General features: G+C 35.8%; 1 protein-coding gene and 1 non-coding gene across 2 annotated transcripts in view; both read left to right on the top strand.

The window, feature by feature from the left end:
• The window catches only part of Gpd2 (glycerol-3-phosphate dehydrogenase 2), a 195,388-nt gene that overhangs the window by 154,148 nt on the left and 13,747 nt on the right, over positions 1-27,493 (top strand). The window lies entirely within an intron of this gene.
• Positions 17,523-17,596, top strand: Trnaa-ugc (transfer RNA alanine (anticodon UGC)). Its single transcript has one exon. It is a non-coding gene; the product is annotated as a tRNA-Ala (tRNA).

Here is a 27,493-nt window from a genome sequence, read left to right as displayed (position 1 = left end):
CACCTAATTCTATTTTACCTATACAACAAGCAAAAGTAAAAAATACCATGAAACTGGTTGAAATGTGAGTATCTTCAGTCCATTGGTTGACCATTGTCCTTCTGACTGTAGTTTTTGTTTCTATTTTATAAAATCATTAAGGATGATTCACATAAAACTTTAACTTTGGTGCCTAAATTTTGTAACCTCAATATATTGTATACATGTCAGCTATAGATTGAATAAGCCAATGGTTATAGGAAAAATATTTTATTAATTAAAAATCAATCGATTTGAATGCATATATGACAGACTAAATAGGCTAAATGTCTATAAGAAAAAATAATTTATTAATAAACCATTCATATGATTCATGACATATTTGTGAAACAAGCATCTCTTTGTATATCTATTTAGGAAAACATGCATAAAATTTGTATGTGTTTATTATGATTGCCATGAATGGAACAAACATATTGACTAAGCTTGAGTTCTTGGGTCTTAATATAATACCTATTTAGTTCATCCACACATAAGAATTAAAAAAAAAACACACACACTTTTTTCTTTCTGACTAACACTAGAAAACTTTATTTCAGTTGGTAATTTTAACTTATGCTGTCAATACAAAGAATATTCTTGTTATTGAATGTGTAAAAATGAAACAATATGGCAAGATTTACCCTGATTACACAGTTGTTTGCTTTCTCTACTACTTTTCTTTCCCTTAAAAAAAAAAAGTAATATGACTTTACTCAGAATGTTGGAATCAATAAAGTCTTCATCTATGTTTTCAAATGAGATTTTAGATAAAAAATATTCCTGATTTGTCAAAAAAAAGCAACCAATGAGAATAAATTTATTTTCCTCATTTACATTTCTGAGTTTTCATTTCCTTAAATCAAACTGATCAAAATGCACCATTTTCTACAAACTGGCTGAAACATTTAAGTACCATAAAACTCGAAATTCTTGACTTCTCTTTTATTGAGCAATGGTCCTTAAGTGATGACATCCATTGTCAAAGGCATCTTCCAAAAAATACAGCAATTTTTGAAAGAGAAACGAGATTGTCTTTTAAAGTAATATAACCCCTGTGCAATTTTCTTTTTCTCTCTCTTTTTTTTTGACCCTTTTTATTTCCTGAGGGTTTTAAGTAAAGACCTCCAATTTAAAACCTATTATTCTGTAGAAGCTGTTTCCCCTCCCCCACCTGCAACCTTGCTGTAATCTCTGCCCTGTTATTTTCTGACTTTTTCACTTTGCTTAGCACTGAGCTGTGCTTGGGATATAAGCAGGATATGTGTGTGAATATATGATGTGCATCCAATAAAGCACACGAGTATTTTAAATATATTACTAGTCATTTGGGTTTTGCTTTTATACTGTTAGAATCCAAAGGATTCTTTTACTTATTCTAGTTTTTTGTTGGTGGTGGTGGCAGTGATTTTTTTTTTTTTAATAGTATAGATCTCTAAAAGCTAAACTTTCAAATGATAGAAATATCTCAAAAATAGTTACTACTGAGTTTTTATTTCAATTCCACAAGACACTTGACCTTGTATTAATAGGGTGGAAGGATCATAGCAATGAAGAGATGTTTCTTGGAGAGCATGGTCAATCTTAATTCAAGTAAATACATGTAGTCAAGAAGACAAACTCTGTACCATATTCTGGTTATCTTTGCTGGTTGAGAAAGGTTTTGGGAGAAGAAGATAGATCAGTGTTTCAAAACATTGGTCTTCACACCAGGTTATACTAAGACTTTCCAAGTGGAGTATGAATATGAATAGTCTTAACAGAATCAACAGAAATCAATTTCAGTTCTTAATATTCAATGTTCTCTCTCCTTCCCCAAACTGCCAGTGGAGCTACCAATTGTCTGATTTGCCCTTGGGAATCTCATCATTTTCTCTTCTTATAGTTCCCCAAAGAAAGGCTCATCACCCATTTGGAACTTTACAATGGTAATGAGTCTTTAGTACAGATTGCCTCCTAGCAAACCAGGGACACATGGAAAATTCCTTTAATCTAGACATCATAAGCAATTGTTTAGTAAGAGATAGATGTACAGTAAAATTTTATTTCTTAGAATTAACATTTATGAACACATTTTGGGGTGTTGATAAATTATTTGTCATTAATAAATGTAACAAGAGCTAAAACCAGAAGAAATATTTTAACTCTGTACATTATGTGCATTATAGTAACATTATCATTTTAACCTTAACATTATAGTCATGGGAAATTTTAAAAATTAAATTGGCATACATGTTACTGCAGAGAGTTATGATAGGGTGGAAAAAAAGATTTTTCAAGCATAAAATCATATTATCTTAGGATAACATTCTATGGGAAAAGTGGAATAAAAACACTAATTTAAGAACCAAAAGCTAGAACATAAAATTTCTGTTTATTTTTAAGTGACCAATTATGGAACTCAAAATTTTAGAGTATTTTGATTTCATTAAAAGATTTAAAAGAGTAGTGAAACATTTTGTTTTTAACCTATCAATATTGATAACATTCCAGAAATGGCATGTTTAACAATTAATCATATGAGAAAATATTATATGTCATAAGTGTTCTAGGGTGTGCATAATTTAAAAATTACTTTGATGATATTAGAACAAAATATGTAGAAACTTCTGTTCTAAATGGTAGTTTCTACTTGGTAGTTAAGTAATTTCTAATATTAAACAATTATCTGCTATAGTAATATAGTAACCCATGATAAAAAAATAAGGAAACTGTTACGGTATTTTCAAGGTTCCAAGCTGATCAGGATTTGAGAAAGAATACATCAATGGCTTTGAGGGATATAAGTTCATTTTTTACTTTTAGCAATTTTAGCAAGATGTAATAAAATGCCTTTCTAAATACAGGTTTTTCCTACTAGTTATTGCTAGTTATGAGCTGCTAGTTGCTAGTTTATTGTTACCACTTTTAGTTTTAGAGTGATGGCTTAGCTTATATATCTATATCTATATTAAATTAATTATATATCATTATAGTACCACTTTTTTTGGAGTCAAATAAGCAGCACTGGGGACAAGCCGGAAAGTAGAGTATTACTAGAGTTGGATTGTTAACTGGAAAATGTAACTCTTGGGAAAAGATAGTCGTTGTCAACTCACTGCTTCATTTATTTTCATCTCACTTTATAGAAATTAATAAAAGATTGTGGATGTACAATGAGAAGAAAATCAACCAGATAACTGTAAACAATAAATGGCATTAATGTGTGTGTGTGTGTGTATACATACACACACACATATCATTACCTCCGCCATTTTGGTCAATGGGTTTAATTATAATACTTCAGATGAAGAATTAAAATTCATACTGTTAGGAAAAATGTTATAAAATAAATTGATACTCCTTGAGGTTTAACAATAATCTTTAAAGTTCAGGGGGAAAACATCCGTCTCATTGTGAGTTTTAGAGTCAGTAATCTGAGTTAATATTCCCCATAAAATGGAACAGCCAGAAATTCTACTGAAAAGGAAAGAATCTAGAGCTTGCAATAATAAAATGTACTTCTTATTAACTATTGATTTCTTTAGGAATTAAAATATTCAGTTTGGAAATGTGGGGAAAGACCAGGTTGAAAATTATAAACTGATAAATAATTCAAAGAAATGAAGAATCCCCTTAATGGGAGAGAATATAGTTCAGAGCACTAAAAAAATACTACATATTAAAGTAGAAGGGTGACAGAAATTAGAAGCTGAGAAAACAAAAGTTTCAATGCAGTTTGTTTAGTACAACCACATTAAAAGTAAGCCCTAAAGCTCGGTATTTGTATATGGACATCTATAATATATATAACTGCATAGAAAAGTTCTTAAAAGGTCTCCAAACCATACAGAGGGAGGAGAAAGGTTTGCTGGTTGAGAAAGGTTTTGGGAGAAGAAGATAGATCAGTGGAGGCTCACATTTTACTGTTTATATTTCTGTATTATTTGAATTTTTGACAATGAAAACCTGTCTATAGTTAAGAAAAAATGTATCAGAACAATAATAGTGATGCGAAATTGCCTTATCATTTTTTTGGTGAAAGACAATATATTGAATGTCTTAGACAACTAGTGGAAGTATGTGCCAGCACATTGGTAAGACTAGAGGTGTGCCAATGATATCATCCATTATTGCCAGAAACCGGGTAGTGGGAGAAGGCCTGTACTCAGGCGGCAGACATATAGATTCTAACTTTGACTGTGCTACTTGGTACTTCAGATCCCTGGGCCAGTGAATTCAGCCCTCAGTTTCTCAGGTTTCTTATCTGTCACATTAGGATGTCAGACTAAGGGGTGACAAGCAACTGGCACATGGCCCTTTTCCTCAAAACCCTTGCTCTCTGTAAGTATTTCCCACCTACCATGGCTCTCTCTGCTGACATAAGACCTCTGGCCAGTCAAGGTTGGCATCCAAGAAGCTAACAAAGTGGCTGCGTCTCTGCTCCCTACTCTCACTTCAGTCACCCTGTGAGCATGACTAGGTGGTTTGTATGATGTAATTTGATTTGTTAGAGTGTGAGTGGTTTATAACCATCATTTGCGAGTAAATTACTTAGCTGTATTCTTCTTTATGACTAGCTGAAGAAACTTACTTGATGATATAATATAATTTATTCCTGTGAATAAGTGAGTGACCTTCACATCTCAGTCCATCTCCTGTGAGTTATGGGTCTCTTTCCTCTTAGAGAAATGGCCTGTGGTTTACCACTGCCCACCACATTCCATATTTTGTTCCACTAATTGTGTACATAAATAAACTGGCTTTCTAAGATGGTGATGAAAATTATATCAACATGCTAAATATTGAAATAATTCTGCTTGATATAAAGCAAAGCATCTTTGTTCTAAAGATCTCTAAACATCAGTCAAGCTTTTATTTGTGTAGTTACAGACTTTTGGGTAGACTGAATTAATAACGTTAGTTCCATTTTACAGATGGGAAAACTAGGGATCAAAAAGAAATATGTAAACTGGTATGCAGTTGTGCAGAGGCAGGTTGTAGGACATAGCAATTAAAGTGGCCAGAGAGATGTGTGAAGTACTTCGGTATTGGATTTAAGTGTGTTTATACTGCTTTGCTTAATAAACTATAAGAACTAATATTTGTTAAGTTTCAAACATGTCCTAGGCACTTTTATGATGTGAGAAAAATGCTAATAACTAAAAGAGTTTTATATTATATTTGCAACCAAGCATAGGTTAGAGCTTAAGGTTAGTTTAACAAATGACTAAAAGAAAGTTGAAATGCTTAACTTGGATTTCACTTTTATCTTCTGAATTATGGAGAACCATCTCCAATGAAAAAATGAGGAACAGAAAGACTAAAACTCATGGAAAGAAAATGGATAGCAAAAGAACATGTAAGTATTTAAAATGCATTTAAGCCAAGCCTAGATCACTAGTTCTCAACCCTGGCTGCATATTAGAATCATAAGAGAAGGTTTTAAAAATACTTGCAAAGATTCTGATTTAATTGGCCTGAGGTGAGGACCCAGACAGGGGCATTTTTAAAAACCTCCTTGGAGGATTCTAATGTGCAGTCATCTTTGAGAACCATTGCCCTGAATAAATTAATTATACACCGGAATTCACAAAGAACTCACAGGTGTTACAGGTAGAGAACAGAAGAGGTGTCAGAGACTGGAGTTTTTTTTGTTTTTTTTTCCTCCTAGTGTTGAAAATGTGGACTCTGGAAACTAGAGAACAACAATCTTGACATTCCTTCCTACTATAATCTGGAATAAAGTGTTATGTGAGCATTTACAAAAGAAAGTGATTATTACTCTGAATCAGCACAGGCTTACCATGACAACTAATTAGAAAGTCACCATGTACCATGAGAGAAAGATAGATAGAAAGAGATAGATATGGGCAAATTGGGAAGAAGGCAGTGCCTTGATTTTAGTGACACATTTGACAAAATGTCTTACAAGATTTTATGCAGTGGTTTTCTTGGTGCAAACCAAAGAGCTTGGGATGTTCAAAGGAACAGCTCAGGGGTCTCCTGGAGGCAGGTGCTACAGAGAAGGTGAAGAAGACAAGACCTGGGTCCCTGCCATATCCCCATATCGAATCCCATTAACTCCGCTTCTATTTATTTTTATTTGATTACTTTGAAACAGATTTTATTTCAATAAAGTTTTGTTACTGAAAACAAGTTGGAAGCTTCTATTTTAGATGACAAGGGACAGTCACTGAAATTACACGTTTTAAGACAGACAATAGCCTTTCATTAAACATATATGACTGTTTTGTTGCCATGCTAAAGGAAAATCTTCATAACCCACTATCTCTTTGAAAACTCTGATGAAAACATTAAAGGTAGGCTTACAAAGGTAGACTTGGAGTAAAGCAGCTAAGAATAGTGAATAATAAAACAGCTAAGAATAATGAGTGATTGTCTAGATATCAGAATAAGGAATAAAAAAACCCTCATCATATGAGAATGATAGACCCAAATCAAAAGATGAAATTCTTTCTTTCTTTCTTTCTTATATTCTCAGGGATATATTTGTCTGCTTGGGTGACTATAACAAAACACTACAGTTGGGATAGCATAAAAATAGACATAAATTTATCACTATTTTGGAGTCTGGGAAGATGACCCACAGATGACCTTCCTACTGCTTTATCACAAGGCAGAGAGGGAGGGAGCACTATGATCTCTCTTCTTACAACGGCACTATTCTCATGGGGCCCCATCCTGATGACTTCATCTAAACTTATTATACCTGAATATCGTCACATTGGGAATTACGATTCAATGTATGAATTTTGGGGGACACAAACATTCGATCTGTAACAAGGGGCAAATATAACGTTTAAAATGTTCAGTATATTACAGAAAATATAATTTTCAGAAACACAGGATTTCACATCTTATATGGAAAAGTACTGAGGCTTTAGATAAAAAATAAACAAAAATGAGTAAGAAGAAGGTAGTGGCTATTGGAAAAGTTAACAGTATTTCTATAATCCAGTTTTCCAGGTCACAGCAGGCTGAGGGTAATAATGATCACAATAATAGTAGTCATCAATGGTTTATCCTATGAACTTACACAGTTCATAATTGTGACAATCCAAATCTGCTATATCCCTGAACTTTCAAATTCCTTCCTTTAGTTCTGGGAGACTCCAGCAGACACTTTCCATACACTTGAAAAAACTCATCTGATGGTTGTTATTTAGAGGCAATAACATTCGCATTTCACAGAATTACTGTCTGAATTGGAGGCAGCGTGAAAACAGTAAACAGTTATTTCTGTGTAAAGAAACAATTAGGGTGGTATGGAAAGTGCCTCCCCATTAGACAGTTAATGCTGACTGCCCTGGTCTAGCCAGTGTCCCAGCACTTACTCTCTCCTTCTCTCAACTCCTGGGTGCTCTTCCCACTGAAGTCCTTCATCTTTCAGGTCTTTCTGGGAACACCCTTGGAGGCCTCTTCCTAGGAGCTGCTCACGTGATGGAAGATGTAAAGGAAAATATGAATGTTCCTTTCCCTCACTTGGAACAATTCTAAGGGGTCATCTCATTCTAGGTCTTCCTCATGGGATGGGCTGAGACCTCTGTGGGACAAAACACCAGCGCATCATCTTTCTCCCTCTGCCCCATCCAACTTCCTACCTTTCATCTAAGGGTATTCATCCTGAGAAGCTGCCCTAATATGCTGTTCTCACACTGATCTCTGGCTCAGAATCTGCTTCCTAGGGAACCCAGTAACATTTCCCAGACAGACAAAGGAAGAGCCAGCTTTTCAGCCGTGGCTCTCTTCTTTTTGACTTCCAGTATTTAGTATGTGAGGAAGCAAGAATATGTTAATAACTCACCCCACCCCCTTTTCCCCCTCAAACAAGACTTTATTTAACATTCACTATTACATCCTCTGGACAAATGGAAGACATGACCTGAGTACAAGTTTCAGCTCAAATTAGAAGAAAGGACCCAGTAAAAACATTCAAACATCAGTAAGAGCAGCATCATGGTGAGTGGTAGTGGCTGGTAGTAGGAACTTTGCAAGCAAGACCTAGAATACTTGTGTCATTTTGTACAGGAGACTTAGAAGATTTTGGAGTTGAACAAAGTCTTAGAAATTTTCTAGGCTTGATTCTGTAGTAGAAGGTAAGGAAACAGAGAGTCACAAAGACTTAAGAGACTTTTTCCCAAATCACAAAGCTTAAAAAATAGCCAGACCTAAAAGGAGGGGATAGGATGTAGACACCCAGCAGTCACCCCGGCCTGATGATCTTCTCAGAATGATTGCTGATCCTGCTGGCCAAGCTCTGTAGTGCCCTGATGTTCACCTATCAGCTCTTGGGGACAGTTACACTATCCATGTAGGCACTCTGGAGTCTGTACTGTTTAAATGAAGCATGATACTCCAGGAGTGAGAGCAGAGGCCCTCACGCAGCTTTTCCCTGTGACTGCCACAGACAATTCTTCCCTTGATCCTGAACCTGACGTGGGTCCTTCTGTTTCCAGTTCCTGGGGCTCCAAAAAAGCCTTTGGCAGCAAAAGCCACAAATCTCCTCTTAAAGTGATCCTGATGTCATTTGAAACATCACATTATCGCTCTGCTCTCCTTCAATCCTCCTTTCCTTTGGGGTAGTGTGATTTAAACATCCCCAACAGCTCCGTGATATAGTTTACAACAGTAGTATTTCAAGCTGACTTTTCATCAGAAGCTGAGAAGGTGATTCACAATTGTGGGGGCTGTTCCTTTCCGGCTGAGATGCAGAGATATCCAGACAAAGGCTGTGGAGGAGGATCTGTGTGCCTCCTTCCTGACCAAGAGCTTTGGCTTTTTTTGAATAAAATTTAACTGGTCATAAAGTTAAGAAATTCAGCAGGGAGCTCAAAAACCATTCAGCCAGACTTCAGTGATATTAGATTGGGAGAGATTAGAACTTCTTATCAAGTTGGCAACTTGCCAATTGTTCATAAAGTACTAACTTTAGCGCTACTAACAATTCTGAAGGTATATAATTTATTAAAAATTATATGTAGTCATTTGTCTTTTACTTTATTTAAAGTCATAATTTACAAAATAAAACAGCAATTCCACAAAAGCTGAAAGAAGAGAAAAAAACTATTCCTACAACCCTATTAAAGTAACAAATAAAATTTCTATATATTTCCTTAAGTCTTTACATATTCATGTGGACGATAGTAGAGAGATGTGAGTATGTTCTTCATCTGCTTATTATGTCCAATCTCTATATTTATCCATTGAGCCATAATTGTCTTAATCATGCATTCAGAATTAATGTAATTGTTCTCCTATTTTTAAGTGTTTGTTTTTACTTTTCACAATTATAAACAATGCTGTGATGAACATCCTCATTTTTCAACTTTTTCTACTCATTGCATTTTTTCTTTAGGAATAATGCCCCAAAATGGAATTGCTGGAATTAAAAAGTATGAGTATTGTGATTCCTGAAAAATATTTGGACTCCAAAAGAAATGTATCATTTTATAATTCATTAGGTAAATCAAAGTCTCATTTTTGTTGCTGTTTGCATTTTCCATCACTAGATCATTGATCACCAGTAAATATTGTTTTCTCACAGAAAACTACTCTGTTCAAATCAGAGTAGTGTAAATCATTTAATGATGAATTGAAAAATTGCAGAGAGATGTTCTTGCAACTGCTAGAGAGCAGGGGAGTGGTGCCCTGTTGCCGCAGTCTGGCTGGGCACAAATGCCGCAGTCTGGCTGGGCACACAATCATGAGCCACCACACAGCTTGTAGATTCAAACAGCAACTCTTTATTCCCGAATTCACACCACCCGTCTACAATCACGTTCTGGGGAAATCCACGTTCTCTGCCCAAATCCACATCCACTGGGCTTCTGTCTCCCAAAAAATACTGTCTGAATCCCGTGAGAACTCAAGGGGAACTCAGGCAGCAGGATACGCCCTATTCCCAGCAGGAATAATCTTAAACCTGGAACGCCCTAAACTGGAACGCCCTAAACCCAATTATCCTAAACCGGGAACACCCTAAACCGCCCTGGTCCTTGAGCAAGGTCATCTACAAGTAATGTCACTGCAACATGGGGTATGCTGGCAAGGAAATTGTCATACCTACTTGGCTAATGGCTCCCAGCACCCTGTGACCCAAGCAGTGATGGTGCCTGCTTGGAAAGCGCTGATAGGAGCTCTGGTGAGTGGTGGTAGGTCTGGCAACATCAGGAGCTGTCATGGGCAATAGTGATCCTGGCATCAAGGGCTCAGACACTTAGGTCATGTCCATACCTACTGAGAGTAGCTTCCAAGTATTACTGCAGAAGACCCAGCAATAGGGAAAGACTAGTCCATAACACATGGACTGGCCCATATGACATGCCAGGGGACCTTGGCAGTCACTAAAGCCAAAAGCTCAAATACCATACTCAAACTTGGGATGAGTATGGCGGCTTTTGATAGGAGAATGACATAGAGCATTACAGGACGGGATGAACCAGAAACATGTTTATTACTACAAATAGGTCCTATTTTTGTTTATTATGCCAAGCCACTTTGCTAGGAAACATAGATTAAAGGAATACTTCTAAAATATTTCCACTGAGCATGATAAATTTTTGTTTTAAAGTATTTCAAATTATAATAAAATCATTTCATTTCTAATTTTGCATACAAACAAAATAAAAAAAATCTATATTCTCCAAGGGATTTTCCAGCATGCATTGAATAGATGATATGACTTCTTTTGGTTTAGCCTATTGGTGTACTTTATATACAGGGTTTCTTACCACTGAATTAGGAAAATACATACATTGATTTAAAAATATTATGAGAATTCATTTTGCATAGGGATTAGGTAGGTTAGAAAATAATAGAAAAAAACAATGCATTTGTACTATCTGATAGTTGAAAATGACGATGTTGATGACATGATTACAATTAGAGAGAATATTTTCTTTCATTTTTATAGAGATGCTCTTGCCACATGATCTCTCATTTTTTGTTGTATATATTTTTTAGTAATTTAAATAGAAGTCATTTGAATAAAATTCTCAATCATCAACCTTGCTTATAACAGAAACATTGTATTCGTAAAAGTTTTCTTTAGATTTTGATTCTGTTCAAGTTATTTGAGTTGTATTTAGGAATACTTATCAGATAATTTCTAATTTTCATGGTGTGCTTAGTAAAAAATTAAGACAACTAAAACTGATTGGTGATTGATCAATGTCTTCTTATTTCAATAACTACTATCTTCATGCTAAGTGGAATCTAGGGATAAGAAGACTCAGATTTCAAATCAGTTACACAAAGAAAATCATAAGAACATCTAGACTTAGTTTTAACAAATTCACTTTTCTATTCTCTTTTTAACTTATGTGTCTAAATTCCTGATGATAAACGAGGGGAGGAGTTTCTCCAAGAAAGAGGCTTGAAATCCCCTCCAGATCTTTGGTGGCCAGAGTCAAGAACAGTCTGAGATTGACTTTATTTATGTAGATCTCATTTCTAGAAAACAGGTCTCCTCCAAATAAGGATTAATTAAGTGAGATTCTGAAATGGATTCACCTGCTGAAACTTGGAATTTCCTCTTACAGGACATCAAAAACACCCACGTATCCATTTCCCTATATTACCTGGCATTAAAATTCCCCAGAGCAAATTCAACTTAATATTTTAATTTAGACCATGTAACATACTTGGTGTATGAATATTACATTTTTTATGAATTAGTAATTAAAATTTTCTTCTAAAATGTATACTATTGTGATTTTTAATATTCTTCTTTCTGAAGAGAGAAAAATGTAAATCAGTAGAACAGTTACAATGCAACACTGAGCTAGTGGCTGGGAGGGGAATGAAGAGAAATGAAAAAAAATGTACTAAGACTTCTATCCCCTTGGATTTAATTAAAAGCTGCTCTTTTTGTTTGCCTTTTTGGCATGGCTTCAGATTAATATTTTTTCATTTTTATATAAAATTAAAAATGTCCATTGTTGCTTTTTAGTGGGTGAAAAAATTTAAATCAACCTCTGAAATAATACTGCAAACCAATAATCAGTTATGTTGAAAAAAAGAAACAAAGCAACCAGAAATAAAAATTTCTAAAAGCCTCCTCATTTGACTTCTCTTAGTTGTTGAGAATATTTCTATTGACAGTGATCAATTCATTCGTTTAAAAAAATATCCAACCATTTATTAAACAGGAAAAGCTTGAATTGTGTGTCAGCATAGAATTTTTGATATTTAACTTCAAAGGGAGGCTTTTGTAATCTTAGTATAATGCTCATCTACTTCTATGGAATAGGAAGCTCATTGTATTTGGATTCAGTCAAGCCTTGTGCTTGTTGTTGAACTCCTATTTTCACATGTACAACACAACAGGTGGTAGGAACAGTAGAATAAATAAAACCTGGCACATGCCATAGAGGAAATCTAGTTCAGTGACAAAATTGGCAATAGACAAAGTAATATTACCATCATGCCTTAGATTGGTAGAGAGATAACAAGGGAATTTTGTTAACAAAATAGATATGAGCTTAAACACTAAGAGATTATATACATATCTGGAAGGACTTAGAAATTTTCTAGTTCAAATCTCTCATTTCACAAATGAATTGAAGTTCACATCTCCCAGTGAGTAGACGGACTAATGTGAGGTTAAAAGAGATACTTGAATAAAGGGGTTAATTTGACCACCATCTGCAGAGGTATACCTCTCCCTCTCTTATTTCTAGGTATTTAAAAATGTAGACCACCTCAGGTGTTTGTCCTTCATATGATTTCAAAGTCTTTGTTTTAAAATGTAGGGTTTGCTATTGTTCAGGTATGGTGAGATCAATGGATCAGGAGACGATTGCTGAAAATGTAGTAGTTATTCACAGTTCTAAAGAGGAGGGAGCACAGAACACCATGTAGGGCCATGCAGGGAAGCACCAGAGGCAGATGGGTGGCAGTGGAAGTGGGAGAAAAGCATCGGTAAGAGATTTTATTGTGATTTCAGTGGGAAGGAATGCAAGGCAGGGTCAGTAGACTTAGGATTGCTAGTTTGAATAATGTCAGTGGGTGTAGGACCTGTCTTGAGTTTTCTAACATCAGTTGCTGCAATGATTAGGACAGAGGTAATATTTATTGGCTTGGAATGTAAAAACCTGATAGAAGAGATGTGGGGAATTGTGGGCTCTGGATTGGTTAGTGTGCAAATGAAAGATGAGCCCAGAGGCCAGTCCTTTACTCAAAGAGTTGGGGCTATCCCTGGGGGAACTGGCAATCTCTCCCCATTTAGCAAGGCTCCATTGCCAAAGCACAGATAATACAGAAAATAATAAAATATAATCAACATGGTCTTCTATCAGGAAACATGCGTTTTATTCTGATTGTGGATGTAGCTACCTCTTAATAGAACCAGTTCTGATGATTAACATTATAATTGCCTATGATGAAGATTTTAGTTTAGTTTGTTTTTACTTAAGCCAGAGTACCACACATAATCTTCTCTCAGGATCATTTTATAATCTTACAGAAGAGATACTAAATATTTCTGGAGCTCCATGTCATTTGAAGTTTGGCAATAGCTTGAGTTCCCCAATGAAAAGTGCTAATAAAAACCTCAAGACCACACATATTTCCATGACTAGTAATTACATTCCCACACTTAGGATGATGGATTTGTTAATTTAGTTTAGGAAAAATAACTCTTTGACTGAAAAAAAAAAAAACCCTAAGTAGACTACATATTGCAATAGATTATATTTTAAAAATGCACTTACCTACAAGCTCATGTTTTGAAACTTGGAAAATTTTTGTCCTAGAAATAGTTTTCAAATAATGGAAAGTAGGCTCCATATTGCCACTTTTAGCATATTCAACTCAATTGTAGCTACATTTATATCCAGAAGTCCCAGAATTTAATTAGATAAAAATTTGAGAGCAGAAATGCTGGTTATGTGGGAGAAAGATGGATGTATTTGTGGAAAACAAGCCTGTTTTTGAGTCACATTTTATATTTACTTTCCTATCACTTTCTTCACAAACTCCAACTAAACCTAAAGCAACTCAGCACAACCTGAACCACAGCCCCAGGCATGCAGGCCCTCCTGCTGTCACCCATACCCAGAAATGCACACATTCTGGTGCACAATGCTCTAAAACCATATTCCTCCTTTCCTTCTACACCAGTATTGGTATAGATCAGCACCAGTGTAATTTTGTACAACTGGGCTTTATCCAACTAAATCACATTAAGGTATAAAAATGACCAATCAATCTCCTTACATTCCCAAAGTTTTGAGTTTTGAAAACAAAATATTTCAGAGGAGGGTAGAGGTAAGGTGTGGATCCTCCGCAAAGTGAAAATGTAAAGGACATTTGGAATGATACAATTTTTAAGCAGGTGGGCAAGTCAACTAACTCACCATGCACAGACCCTACCTTGAGACTCCCCTCACGTAATTAACTGAACATTATTTGTTGAAAGCTCTGAGAGGTTTTGTAGTGGGGGAAAAAAAAAAACAGTTTAGCTATGGTTAGGTCAGGTCTCAACGCTATTAGTGTTTTGCACAATCCCTCTCTTTTTCAAATTATAAATATAAATATTTTCTAAGAAAGCCATATTTTCCACAATAGTTCCAATGATAGGGATGAGGAATTCTTAAAGAAGGGCAAGGAGAGAGTGACAGCTGCTATTTTTGTGGGTGGGTGCTCTGTAAATAGAATACCATAAGGTTATAGGAATAGTAAGCTAACAGATAATCTAAGGATTGTATCCTATGAGATTACATTAATCAGTGCCAACATGAATAAAGTAGGGAGGATGGGACGTCTCAACATGTAAACAGAAGTATAGGGAGTTGGTTAATTTAGGTAACAAGAAAATATAAATGCATCTTTCAGGTTTGCTAGAATTAACCTACAGACATGGAATATTCTCTGGCTCCATGGAGCCATTAATCTGGAATTCAGTGCTGTGAAGAGTTTCTAGTAGGAAAGGTGCAGCTTCTATTCTTCACCACCATGTATTACTTATGGTTGGTATGAACTAAGTGATTATTTAAAAGAGAGCTAGAATTTGTCTCTCTCTTGAAGAAAATAGACTTGAAAACTCTGACATGGTTTATGTGTGGGCTTCAATTTGCAATGAAGATGAAAGAACCACTAAAAAAACACTTTTTTTTTGTAGTGTTCATTTCCTTGATTCATATGACTGCCAAGTACGTTAAAAAAAAACTAATTAAAAAAATAGTGTAAAGGATGAGAGATCTTGGCTTATACCTGCTCCTTAAAAAGAAAAAAACAAAAAAAGCATTATATACAAGTTCACCAAATGACTAAATAAGCTGACAATTATTAGATTTTTTCTGCTCACCATACTTTACCTTTTGCTGGTGCCTTTTAAACTTTCTGTAATGAAGAAATGAACAACAATCAAAAATCCCCCCCAAACAACAGAACAATAAAACAAAGCAAAACAAAACCCCCAAAAAACAACAACAAAAAACCAAATGCAACCCACCTTTGCGTTTCAAGCATAAGATTTCTACCTAATTTGAAATTCCTGCCAATAATTTCACCAGAAGAATGTGCCAAATAAGTGAATATTTTTAGTTTTATGAGCTAAACAGCAGATACAGATCTGTGATCAAAGATAAACAATCTGTCAGCTAAATATTTAAAAATAACAAATCATTTTTCTCCTAATATACAGCATGAAACTGTTTTTGAAGCTCAGATTGATTTTGTCAGGAAGTTCTTGTTTTTTCCCCCCTCTGGTGGATAGTTAACTAGTTTGTTTAAAAGGACGTTAACCTTTCCAACTAGCAACTGGATATTGTGAATAGGAATGTCTGCTTCTGTAGACAGCCCCCTGACAGGTAGTTTACAGTAAGTAATCTGTCATTTTGACCTTGGTCTCTGGCTCTTATCATACCATGATTCTTGTCAAAATAATGCATCCTAAAAGGGAGTCATTTATAAGTCCAAGACAATATTAACTCTTTCTCTTCATCATTGTTATTCTCAATATGATGAAAAAAAATCTTTGAAATGATTCCTTAATTTGGCACTTCATGCTAAAATCTTAATGTTGCCATGTGAATTGATAGCATAGTCTATTAATTCAGTTGACATTTTAAAACATTTTTGACATAATGGGTCATTGATTAAGTACTATGATTTGATTATTTTTTAAAAATAATAAAATAGACTTTCTTCTCCAGGTTTGCTTAATAAGAATCATTTAAATTGCAAAAGAGCTATTCTCAAGAGATTTCTTTCACCTTTTTATATTTTAATGAGAGCTCAAAACAATATTAAAGAAAGCTAGGGAAAGTTTTGGGAAGTTTTCTATAGAATCATAGAAATATAAAATATTATGTAAATTATACAGTCAACAGGCTTTTTTCTTCAAAGTCTTGTATGGTTTTTCAATCCATTCAAAAATACCTGTAAGCTCTCTGCCATGAAGACTTATACAGCATATTTTACTGGGATTTTTGGTCTCAAGAAGCTTCTAACTTGATATTTTGTTTAACCAAGGCTACATTGTATATGTGCATTTTTAGCTTACAAATTCTTACCTGGAATGTGAAAAAAATTCTTATCTCCAGGTTTGTGATCTTAGATTAGGGGATGCTACTATAATATGGGTATTTCCAGTCATGCTCTATATCCTGTCTTCATATTACACTGAGTTCATGTAAAAACTTTGTAGATGCAACCATTTGTCAGCATCCAATTCTTTGCAGCTCTGCCTCTCACTGCTTATGCCCAAGGAAGGCAAATGAATGAGATTAAGAGTCCAGACCACATAACCCCACACTTGCACTGTGTATCTGGGCTGCAACCCTAAATCTTCAGCAGTCTGGGTATAACTTTAGGCAGGTTACTTTAACATCTCATCTTCAAAATGGAAGTAATAATAAGGTAAAGCCCTTGTCATTACACTGTTAGCCTATAGAATTTAATCAGGAGGAGTGCAAAAGCCTATTTTTGTGAGGGCCAGTGCAGAAAGAGTTCCTGGGACAGGCAGAATGGGGCCTCTTTTCTTCTAGGCTGGTCTTCATTCTTGCTCTCTGGGTGCATGTCCTCTCATTTGCCCATGTCAAGAACACAGTCAAGTGTGTTCCTGTTCTCTGAGGACCTGGGAGTCTGTTCACAGCCTGTTGAGTTAACTGCTTCTCCGAGGAGCAGAAACATATTTTACCACCAACCTCCAGGTCGCCTTTTGTGTCCTCAAGCATGGCTGCATGAAATAGACTGAATAAGGGGTAACCGAGAGTGGAGATTTTCTTTTTACACATCACTGACTATTTCCTTCTCTCTCCACTCTGTCTTTTCAGGGAGAAATTACAGGCTTTGGTGCTTTACTTATTCTATTAGAATAATCTAGCCTTCTTTAATACTGGCAACCCCAAAATTATTTCTTATTCATTATATTTAGTTTTTGTTCCTTGAAATATTTTTCAAGGATCAGAAGAATTGTACCAGGAGTTCTATATTTGAAAACATTGCAGAGTCAAACTAGATCTTTACAATGCATGTAAAAATCATCATAATAGGGCTGGGGATATAGCTCAGTTGGTAGAGTGTTTGCCTTGCATGCACAAGGCCCTGGGTTCAATCCCCAGCACCACAAAAAAAAAAAAAAATCATCATAATATAATATTGTAATCTCAAGTTAGAGATGTGGCTTAGTGCTAGAGCACTCGTCTGGCATATATAAGGTCCTAGGTTTGATTCTAGCACCGCAAAATAAATTGTAACCTTACTTGTAATTATATAAGCTAATGATATAAAACTAATATTATTAGTAATATTATGATCATTAGTAATATTGTGACAAAAATAGTAACCACAATAATAGGAAAACCGTAATTTGCTTAATGCTTACAATGTGCCTGACACTTAACATATTTATTAACTTATGTGCTATTCCCAACAATCCTCATAGATATTACTATATTTTAGTGAATAAATTAGTTTCAGGAAGTTGATATCTCAATTCACACAAGTGTGTTTGTCTCCAAAACTCTTCCTAAAACACAACTGATGATGGCTCAACCATGAAGTTTAATTTTCTTTTCTCTTCACACAAGGCTGACATTAAGACATCCTAGCAGATATAATTTATTTGTGTACTTATTTGGGGGGCTTCCAGGTTTGGGTCAAGTAGTCCTGTGCACAGATGTAATGTTTTTCTTAATATGATATATACTCATTTTATAGTGTGCTAATGATCTAGTTAGTTTGCTTGGTCTAAATGCAAGAGTGTAACTCCAGGTCGGTAACAACAATCACCTCAAGTCAATTTGTTGTGACTCTTCAAACATGTTTTTTGTCAAACCAGATACATTTTTTGGATCTTGTATGATAGGAATTGTATTTAAATTTAGAATCATAAAAGCTATTTCATTGAAAGCCATCTTTCTCTTTTTCAAAGAAAATAAAACACTTCTTGAGAGACTCTTTATACAATCATTCCCAATCAGGCTGGAGCTATCTTCCCCCACTCCTATTTTCTGTCTTTGCTGAGAAAGCTCTGTGAAAAATAAGCACAGATGAGAGGACACAATGACATCTGCCTTCCTGCTTGTAGTTCCATAAGCGATACTTCTGTGGGATGCAGTTGTACTGTTATTGGTAGGAAGGGGAATCCATTTTTCATTATTGAAAATAGCTTTTTTTTTCCCCTTTATCAAAAATGACATTTGTGCGTCACAGGAAAGTAGAAGCTTGGAACGAAGAAAGTGTTAGGATAAATTTAGCTTTTTGTCTTTCTTCTGATCTCAATTTGGATATTGTTTGCAAGATGAGCACTGTTCAGCCCTCAGGAGCAAGGAGGTTTGGAAAGGGGTGGGAAACAGCACAGGTGCACGGGACAGTGAACAATCAGATACAGTTCAATCAATGGCTGGTTTTGTCTGCCCTCCCAGGAGGGCCTTTCATTCCCTCCCTCCCCTACCCTTAATTTTTTGGTCATGCTGTGTGATAAATAATAAGATCTAGGCCCTGGACACCAGGACTCTGGCCACAGTTCAACCTTATCAATTATTGCTCTAAGTATACTATTTCTTGTTCTCCTACTGCTTTTTTTAAAAGGTTTTTTTTTTTGAGCTATTATACATAGAAACAATAATTTATTCTGGATTTAACAGACTGTGTGTATATATACATGTATACATGTGTATATATACGTGTTTACATATGTGTAGACATACAAACATACCCATGTGTAATACTTATCTGTATATGTCTGTGTATATACATGCAGGCAAATTTGTATGACTGACATTTGTGCAGTGGAACTAAATGTTTAGAAACAAATTTTTAGGGCTTTGAAACATAGATTAAGTACTTAATCATCTGTAAACCACTGAGTTTGGATAAAGTTTAGTGCAAATAAAGATGGTTTCAACATATGTGTTCCAGTACTCTGAATTTCCTTTTATCTTCCCATAGTCTTTTGTTAAGAAGATGAAAAGTAGGGGCATTCTGACTGCAGAGAACAGAAAGATGATGTATATTTGTGTAAGTTAAATTGGGGGTGAGGACGGATGTGTGGTTGAATGATGAGTTGATCTAGTGGTTAGCAACTATTAGCAGTTACATAATTTAATATCACAAAGTTCACAGTTTTGTCACATACTTGGAAAAATGGAGACTATACTTGTAGCCCATTATTATTTCAGGAGCAACTCTAGAGGTATAAGGCTACTATTAATTATATTAACAACTATATTTTCTGTATGTTTACATTGTTACAATACTGAGGCCTATAGTCATTTTAAAAGATCAGATTTACTAAGTAACTATTAACCTCACATGTTTGCATTAGAACTTTTTTTTTTTTTAATTTTGTATTGAGAATTGAACTCAGGAATACTCTACTACTGAGCTAGATTTCCTGCCACCTTTATTTTTTTTATTTTTAGACAGGAAGTTGCTGAAGTTCTCCCTAAATTACTGAGGCTGTCCTCAAATTCAGATCCTCCTGCCTCAGCCTCCCAAGTCACCACATGTGCTTAGAACCTCTTTAAGTGAGCAATAATCTTCACTTTAAAAAAAATACATCTTTATAACTAATTTAAACATAGCATGCTATTATTCATCATGCATATTGAAAATGGATTAATAGCAGATAATTTGAATAAAAATAATTATACTTACTTGAACTGGAATCTTCCAGGGACTTAATAATGATTTTCTTTGAAGAGTGCTTTCAATTAATGTGCATAGGGCTGTAGGAAGTTTAGTTTTAATTTTCCAGTAAGAAGCCTGGGGTTTGGAGAAGTTAAGTGACTAAGGTTACAGATAAGTAAGATGGGACACAGGTCCAAGATTCCACCAGGTTCTTTGAGTCTCAGCTCCACCTCTTTAAAATGAACAAATGAACATTTCACCCTTGAATAATGACTTTACAATTAAATACACCTATAATGTTTCATTTAAAACTTACAACTACCCAGTGAGAGTAATGCTATTTTCATTTAATAGATAAAGAAACAGGTTCAGGAACTAACTTCCAGGTATACAAGCTTGGCAATAGGAGATAGGCAAATGTTAAGGGCAGTTTTTTGATTTTTCGCTTTGTAATAGGGGTGCACCATCATTTGAAGAAGACAGTTTCATCCGTGTTTTTTCCTTGCAAAAGAGAAATAAGAAGAAATTATTATTTCTAAGACATGTAGAAAATAAAGTCAGATTCTAGTCAAGCCATCTAGCTTCTCCAATTTTAAAAAGAAGGAGAACTTAAAATCAGATGAGAAGATGATACAATCAAAGCTGAAGTTAGTTCCAGCTTTGACTTGGGGAGTGGAGTGTGGGAAATGCTTGAATAACAGTATCACAATTACTGGGAAGGCACAGAAGTTAATATTAATGATGCAAGAGCTATACACTTGATTTGTATTTTAAGACTCACATGGAAGAGGGGTCTTTTATCCTAGAGTATCAATTTGGAGTCTTACATATATTTGTGTAAAAGATTGCTAAATAATTTTTTATATCAACTCTGTGTTTGTAGTGAGTTCCCAATTTTCTTGTATTTGGGGGAAAAACAAAATTAAAAAAATGAAAGAGCTCTCTGCTAAAAATTTTAGTTTATTCATTAAACTTCTTTATAGCCTGGGCAAAAGTGATCAGTTCACTGAATTTGAATAGATTTTATTTTTTTCCTCAAACTTTACAAAATGAACTTTCAATGAGCTAATGAAAATTATATTTGACAGCATTTTTCAGACTCAGTTAATTTTCGGACTCTCCTAGTTAACTTTGATGAAGTCAAAGGGTTTTATAGTAAAGTGAAACTCAGTGCAAGCAAATTTTTAAATTTATTTTTATTTTTTATTATAGCTTAATGATTATATATAGTATTTGGGTTCATCCTGATAAACTTACACATACATGGAAATCAATTTCAATTGATGACAGTGCAAGAAAATCTATGAGGGCCTAAACTAAGTGAATCAAAACCTGAAGTTCTCTGTGAGTCCAAAGACAGAATCTTTAGTCCTAACTCAGAAGACAATAGGCTAGTATGTCCAAAAGACCATCTACTCTCAATGCTGTGTGTCTCTGTTATGGTTTGGATGTGAGGTGTCCTCCAAAAGCTCATGTGCTAGACAATGCAAGAAGATCTGGAGGAGAAATTATTGGGTTGTGGGGGTCTTAACCCAGTTAGTGAATGATTTCCTGATACGGATTGACTGAGTGGTAACTGAAGGCTAGTAAGGTGTGGCTGGAGGAGGTAGGCATTGGGGTTGTGGCTTTGGGGTGTATATTTTGTATCTGGAGAGTGGAGTCTCTCTGCTTTCTGATCATCATGTGAGCCACTTCCCTCTGCCACACTCTTCCTCCATGGTGTTCAGCCTCACCTGAAGCCTCTTGGGAATGGAATTGGTTGTATTATGGACTGAGACCTCTGAAACTGTCAGCCCTTAAACAAACTTTTCCTCCTCTGTAGTTGTTCTGGTTGGGTCTTTTAGTCACAGCAGTGGAAAAGCTGACTAAAATAAAAATTGGTACTAAGAAGTGGGGTCAGTGTGACTAACCAAACCATGTGGCCAGAAGCTTTTTGAGATTTTTGAGATTGGTGGGAAGAATTTTAAGATGTTTAGGAATGCAAGCTGGAAATGCTTTAGGTTGTTGTAAGCAAGCGGATCTTAATGGCTGATGCTGGTGGGAGCTCAGAAGACCAGAATACCAATAGGACCATGGATATTGAAGACAGTGCTCAAGAGGATTCAGAAAAGGAGGGCTCTATAAGAATTTGGAGTAGAGGCCATTTGAATTATATTCTGATTGAGAAGTTGTCTGCATTTTGCCCAGGTCCTGAGACATTCTGTCTGATTTTAAGAGCTGATTTTAAAAGTGATAGACTTCTTAATCTGGTGGAAGAAATGTATAGGCAGCATAGCATTCAAGTATTGGCATGGATATTGTGAGTGGTTTTTAGAGAAATTTATTGTTATAATCAGGAGCAGAAAGCAGACCAGAAATATTTGGAAAATGTGGACTTGAAAGGAAAGGATAAAACTAGGGCTAAGGAAGTTGCAATTATTAGACATTACCGCCACTAAAGAAATGCTAAAGAGACAATAAAAAAGATGACTTGAGGGCATCTCAGGAATTGGCAAGACCACACCCATCTCAAGCTCAAGGGAGTAAAAGTGAAAGTTATCTTGAGATGAGTAGGGTACCCTTCATGCACAAGATTATTGGATTGTGGGGGTCTTTTTTCAACATGCTCAACTATCCAGGCATTCAGAGGCTGTGCAGCCGGGGTCACTATAGGCTTGGCTAATGCTTGAGATGGTGGCAGACCTTGGTGTCAACCACATGGTATTGGTTTTACATGAATGCAGAATGTTGAAGTTAGGGGGTCATGGAGGCTTTGACCAAGATTCCAAAACAAAGTCTTGGAGGCCAGACAAGGTATTGTCTGGATTCCCTGTAGGCACCCCCTGAGAAGGCAAAGTGTGGCAATTTGAGGAATCCAAAGCTGCAGTGGAGACCTCTGAGATTAAGAAAATGCCTGTAAAGTGGGACATTGACCTAGGAAAGCTGCAGGAATTGAGCAGAGACAAGCCAACAGGAAGGCCATTTGGACTGCAACCAATGAGGCCACAGGGGTGGAGCTACACAAGCCCTTTGGAGAGACCATCATGATGCCATGTGCTCCAGATGCCAGATGTGGAGTTACAGAGCTTGTTTGCCCAGCTGGATTTTGGTGTTTTGGTTCTATCCCTTCTTTCTATGTCCCTAATCTTCTGAATGGAAATGTTTACTCTATACCATTATATATTAGATACTTGCAAATTGCTTTACAAGTATTGTGACACAACATAGGAAGGTTTGGAGGAGAAACGATTGGGTTATATAGCCTTAACCAAACCAGTGAGTTATCCCTGATGAGATTAATTTAGTGGTAACTGGAGGCAGGTTGGCTGTGGCTGGAAGGCATGGTTCACTGGGGGTGTGGCAATGGGGTATATTTTTTGTAGCTGACAAGAGAAGTCTCTCTTTCTGCTTCCTGATCACCATGTGAGCTGCTTCCCTCTGCCACACTCTCCCACCATGATGTTCTGCCTCACCTTGAGCATCGAGGAGTGGAGCCTGCTGTCTATGGATTGAGACCTCTGAAACTGTGAGACTTCAAACTTCTCCTCTTCTACAATTGTGCTGCTCAGGTCCTTTAGTCACAGCAGTGAAAATGTTGACTAAAATAGTCTCAGACAAATGTGTGTTAAGAAAGAGCTGAAGAGCAGATATAAAAAGCTTATGCTTTCTACCTGTAGAGAGCTGAGCCACTGAGATGCCACTAAGAAAAAGCCAGGACACAAAAATCCAGGCCTGATGACAGCAGCTCTGGGCAGAGGTTATCCAGCAGAATTATGTCAGCTTACCCTGTGGCCTGCAGCCACAACTCCAGTTTTTGTAGCAGATTTCCAAGTCCCTGATCCTTGGCTCTAGCTTGACTGTATCTCTGGCACCTCTACTGCACAGTTCTACTGGCTTTTTGGCCCTTGCTTTTTGCTACAGTGCTGCCGCTTGGAGCACAGACTGAACCAAGAGCCATTCCAGTTCCTCCAATTCCAACTTTAATGTGAACTTGGCAGATTTCAATCTTGGAAAGCTTTGTGAAGGGCTAGCTAGGACAAAATTCAGGCCTGATGGTGATCTGGTGTACTATATTGGCCATGATTGAAACAAAATGAATTATTTAGTAGAGAGCTGCTCTCATGAAGGGCGAGAAGGCTATCTTTGGGGGAGAAAGTCTAGACCTTTCTGGGGCACAGATGGTGGCAGTACTGGTCCACTCTGTTTATACATGGCTGAGCCAGATCCCAAATCCATGTTCATGATCCCTTTGCTCAGAGTTGTCTCTGTGTGTGTTTAATTCAATCAAACCAGTCTATTAGCTTCTGCCCTTTGAAATTCACAGTGACATACAGTCATAGAATTTTAGTGGATTCTTTTTTTCTGATGCTACAAACCAAAGGCTAGTAACATTTACCCATGCCCTGTGAGTCAAATCAGCCCCACAGTTATGCACGATGTTCTTTAAATAAATCAAGACTTGAATTAATGACAAATTTGTAAAATTAATGCTTCATGTTTAAATCTGGATTCCCATGTTTTCTTTAAAATTGATGTGACACATTTGAATTCATCTTTCTATATGCCTCACAAACAGCTGAAGCTGAGTGGAGACCAGCCACACCCTCCCTTGTTCCTCATCCTTACCACTTCCTACTGGCTCTCTGAGGTCTCTTTTAGTCAGCTTTGACTGTCATAACAAAATGTCATATTGGGATCCTTATAAGAAATAAATCGATTTTCTCACAGTTCTGGAGGCTAGTAGTCTGAGATCACAGTGCCAGTATATGGTTGGGTTCGTGTGAGGGTCCTACAGAGGGCAGCCTTCTTACTGATTGGTCATATGGGGGTATCTGGGAGGGGGAATTACACTAGCTTTCTGGTGGTGCTCTCTGTTGTCTCTTCATAAAAGGATGTTAATCCCATTATAGAGACCCCCCAGCCTCATGACCTTCTATAAAACTAAGTACTTCCCAAAAGCACCATCTCTAACTACGAGCACATTGGGAATTTGGGATTCAAAATATCAACTTTGGAGGTCACAAACATTCCGTTTCTAACAGGAACCAAGTGTCAGCATTACTCTATTGTCTCTTTATTCTGAACTGAGTGGTAGCCTTGAAAATGTGTTACTGAAAGATTATCTAGAAAATTCTCAAAGAGAAGAGTCATAGAATTCAGCATATAGATTTGGGGCTGGTACTGAAATTAGGTTTTCAAAAGATGCATGCAAATGGGAATAGGAGCTGGAGCACCTAGTCAGAGGACGGACTAAGACTTGGAATGACCGGACACCCCACCTTTGCTCCCCTCCCCTCCATTCTCTTCTGTTCTCTCTCTCTCTCTCTCTCTCACACACACACACACACACACACACACACAGACACACCACATGAAATAAGAAGGTGCAGACTTAATTATACAAAACACGGGAAGACTCATTCATGAAAAATACACCATAATCCATTTCTATATTTTTTTCTCTCTTATGTTTTGTTGTTAAGTAGAAACAGTCCTAAGATTCTTCCAAAATGGCCCCAACCAAAGAAGAGAATGTATTTTAAGCTTTCGTTCCTTATGCATTAACTTTTATATATTTTTCCTTTTTTTGAAACAGTATTTTTAAACAGAAAACTTAGGAAAGAAGAAATGGTATAGAAAATTATTATTGGAAAAAAAAATCCCTGTAAAAATATCTAAATTGTACATTATCTTGCTGGTGAAATCTGAGTCCTGCTGTAGATTTCCCAAAGCATATTGGCTCTGGGTTTCTGGGGGAAGGTGCTCTGGATCTCTTTTAAATGCACACATGCTGCTCCATGTGGTGCAGCAGCTGCTAAGGTAATGATGCATTTTTAGTGAAAAAATACCATAAATAAACATACAAAAAATCATATGAAACTCTCTCCAACTAAGCACAAAATTTGGCAGCAAGTTAAGAATCTAAAGAAAAATTTTATAACCGATAAGATAATGCACCAGTCCAGCCATTTCCAAATCCTATTTCTACCTACATATTTATGCACATATTTATATAACACATATCACCATTGTATTTACCTTTCCAATATGCCTAAGAATTTATTCCATAATTTTCAAAGTTAATATATTCCAAATATGTGAGGACTTGTGATTAAATGCCTACAACATAAAATTAGTAATGAACTAACTATATGATCAACTTTTCTGTTTCACTGAATTAAATGAAGGCTTCACATTTTTTTTTCTGAGTAGTCACTATAAAGGATTTTTAGAAAATAAAGATTTTTTTTTGTTTTCATCTTATTACTATTTCTAAGATATACTAGAAGGACCTGAAGTGGTTTATATGTTTGAAGAAATCTAAATCTCTGTACAGATATTTATTTATCTGAAATAACTCAATCAAAGTCAATAATTCATTCATAAGAGAGTTCAAAACCACACTAACTGCCTGATATTGAGCAAAAAATATAAAGAACTGATTGAATATAAGCACTAAAAAAATCTCATAACTTCCATTGTCACAAAAATTAATATCACAAAACATACTAATGTCTGAGCTGAAAGGATTGAATACACTAAGTTTAACAGGTAGCATTACTAAGGTGAGAAGATGTAATAATAAAATGAATATATTTAATAAGCACATATCAATCAATTTCTTCACTAGAACTTCAAGAAGTAGAGCAACAAGATTGTCTCCAAATCAGTGATCTGTACTAGGTCCTGGAGGGTGATTCAAACTCTTCCACCGTCGCCCCATGCACTTTTTCTCAACAGCTAAAGGAAAATCTTTCACAGTCATTCAAGATAAAATTTATCCTTTTAACAGAAAGAAAACCAAATTCTAGTTTTGTATCAATGTGAGTTGCTTAGAACTTTGACTAGAAATTATTGACTTATTTATGAATCCAATTTGTCATCTTTGTGAAACTACTACATTGAGTATATTAGCAATTCACCAACTGTAGGAAATGTTAGGATATTTGTTAAAGAGATGGATGGAGAGATGAATGAAAGAGAAGGCAGACATCAAGAGAAGCTTTGCATTGGAGAGTTAGGGGTTAAAGTGAACAATCATATTTGGTTCTATTCCAATCTTCCTTTCCTTTATTTTGTTCTTCCCTTGCCCTTTTTCTTCTTTTGCCCTTTCTCTTCTTTCCTTACAAACCTATTGCTATTAGGTTGGATGGCTCCTAAATCAGATTTATTTAAACTCAGGTGTGTGAGTTTACATACAGATACACATGTCCATAGGACAAAGCAGCTCTCTTTAACTTTGGAGGCTTCACCATTCTCAAATTTGCCTGTGACTATAATGGATTAGTTAAAATGAAATAAAATTACCTTTCAAAGAACAAGATGATATTTGCAATAATGAATAAATGCCTAGAAACTTATACGTAAAAATTCTGGACTAATTAGTATGTGACAGAAACATAATTTTCATTGT

The sequence above is a fragment of the Marmota monax genome, unplaced genomic scaffold (genome assembly GCF_021218885.2).
Source record: "Marmota monax isolate L192 unplaced genomic scaffold, Marmota_monax_Labrador192_F-V1.1 WCK01_AAM20220418_F8-fsc00048, whole genome shotgun sequence".
Taxonomy (NCBI): domain Eukaryota; kingdom Metazoa; phylum Chordata; class Mammalia; order Rodentia; family Sciuridae; genus Marmota; species Marmota monax.
This window is presented reverse-complemented; position numbering and strand designations above follow the sequence as displayed.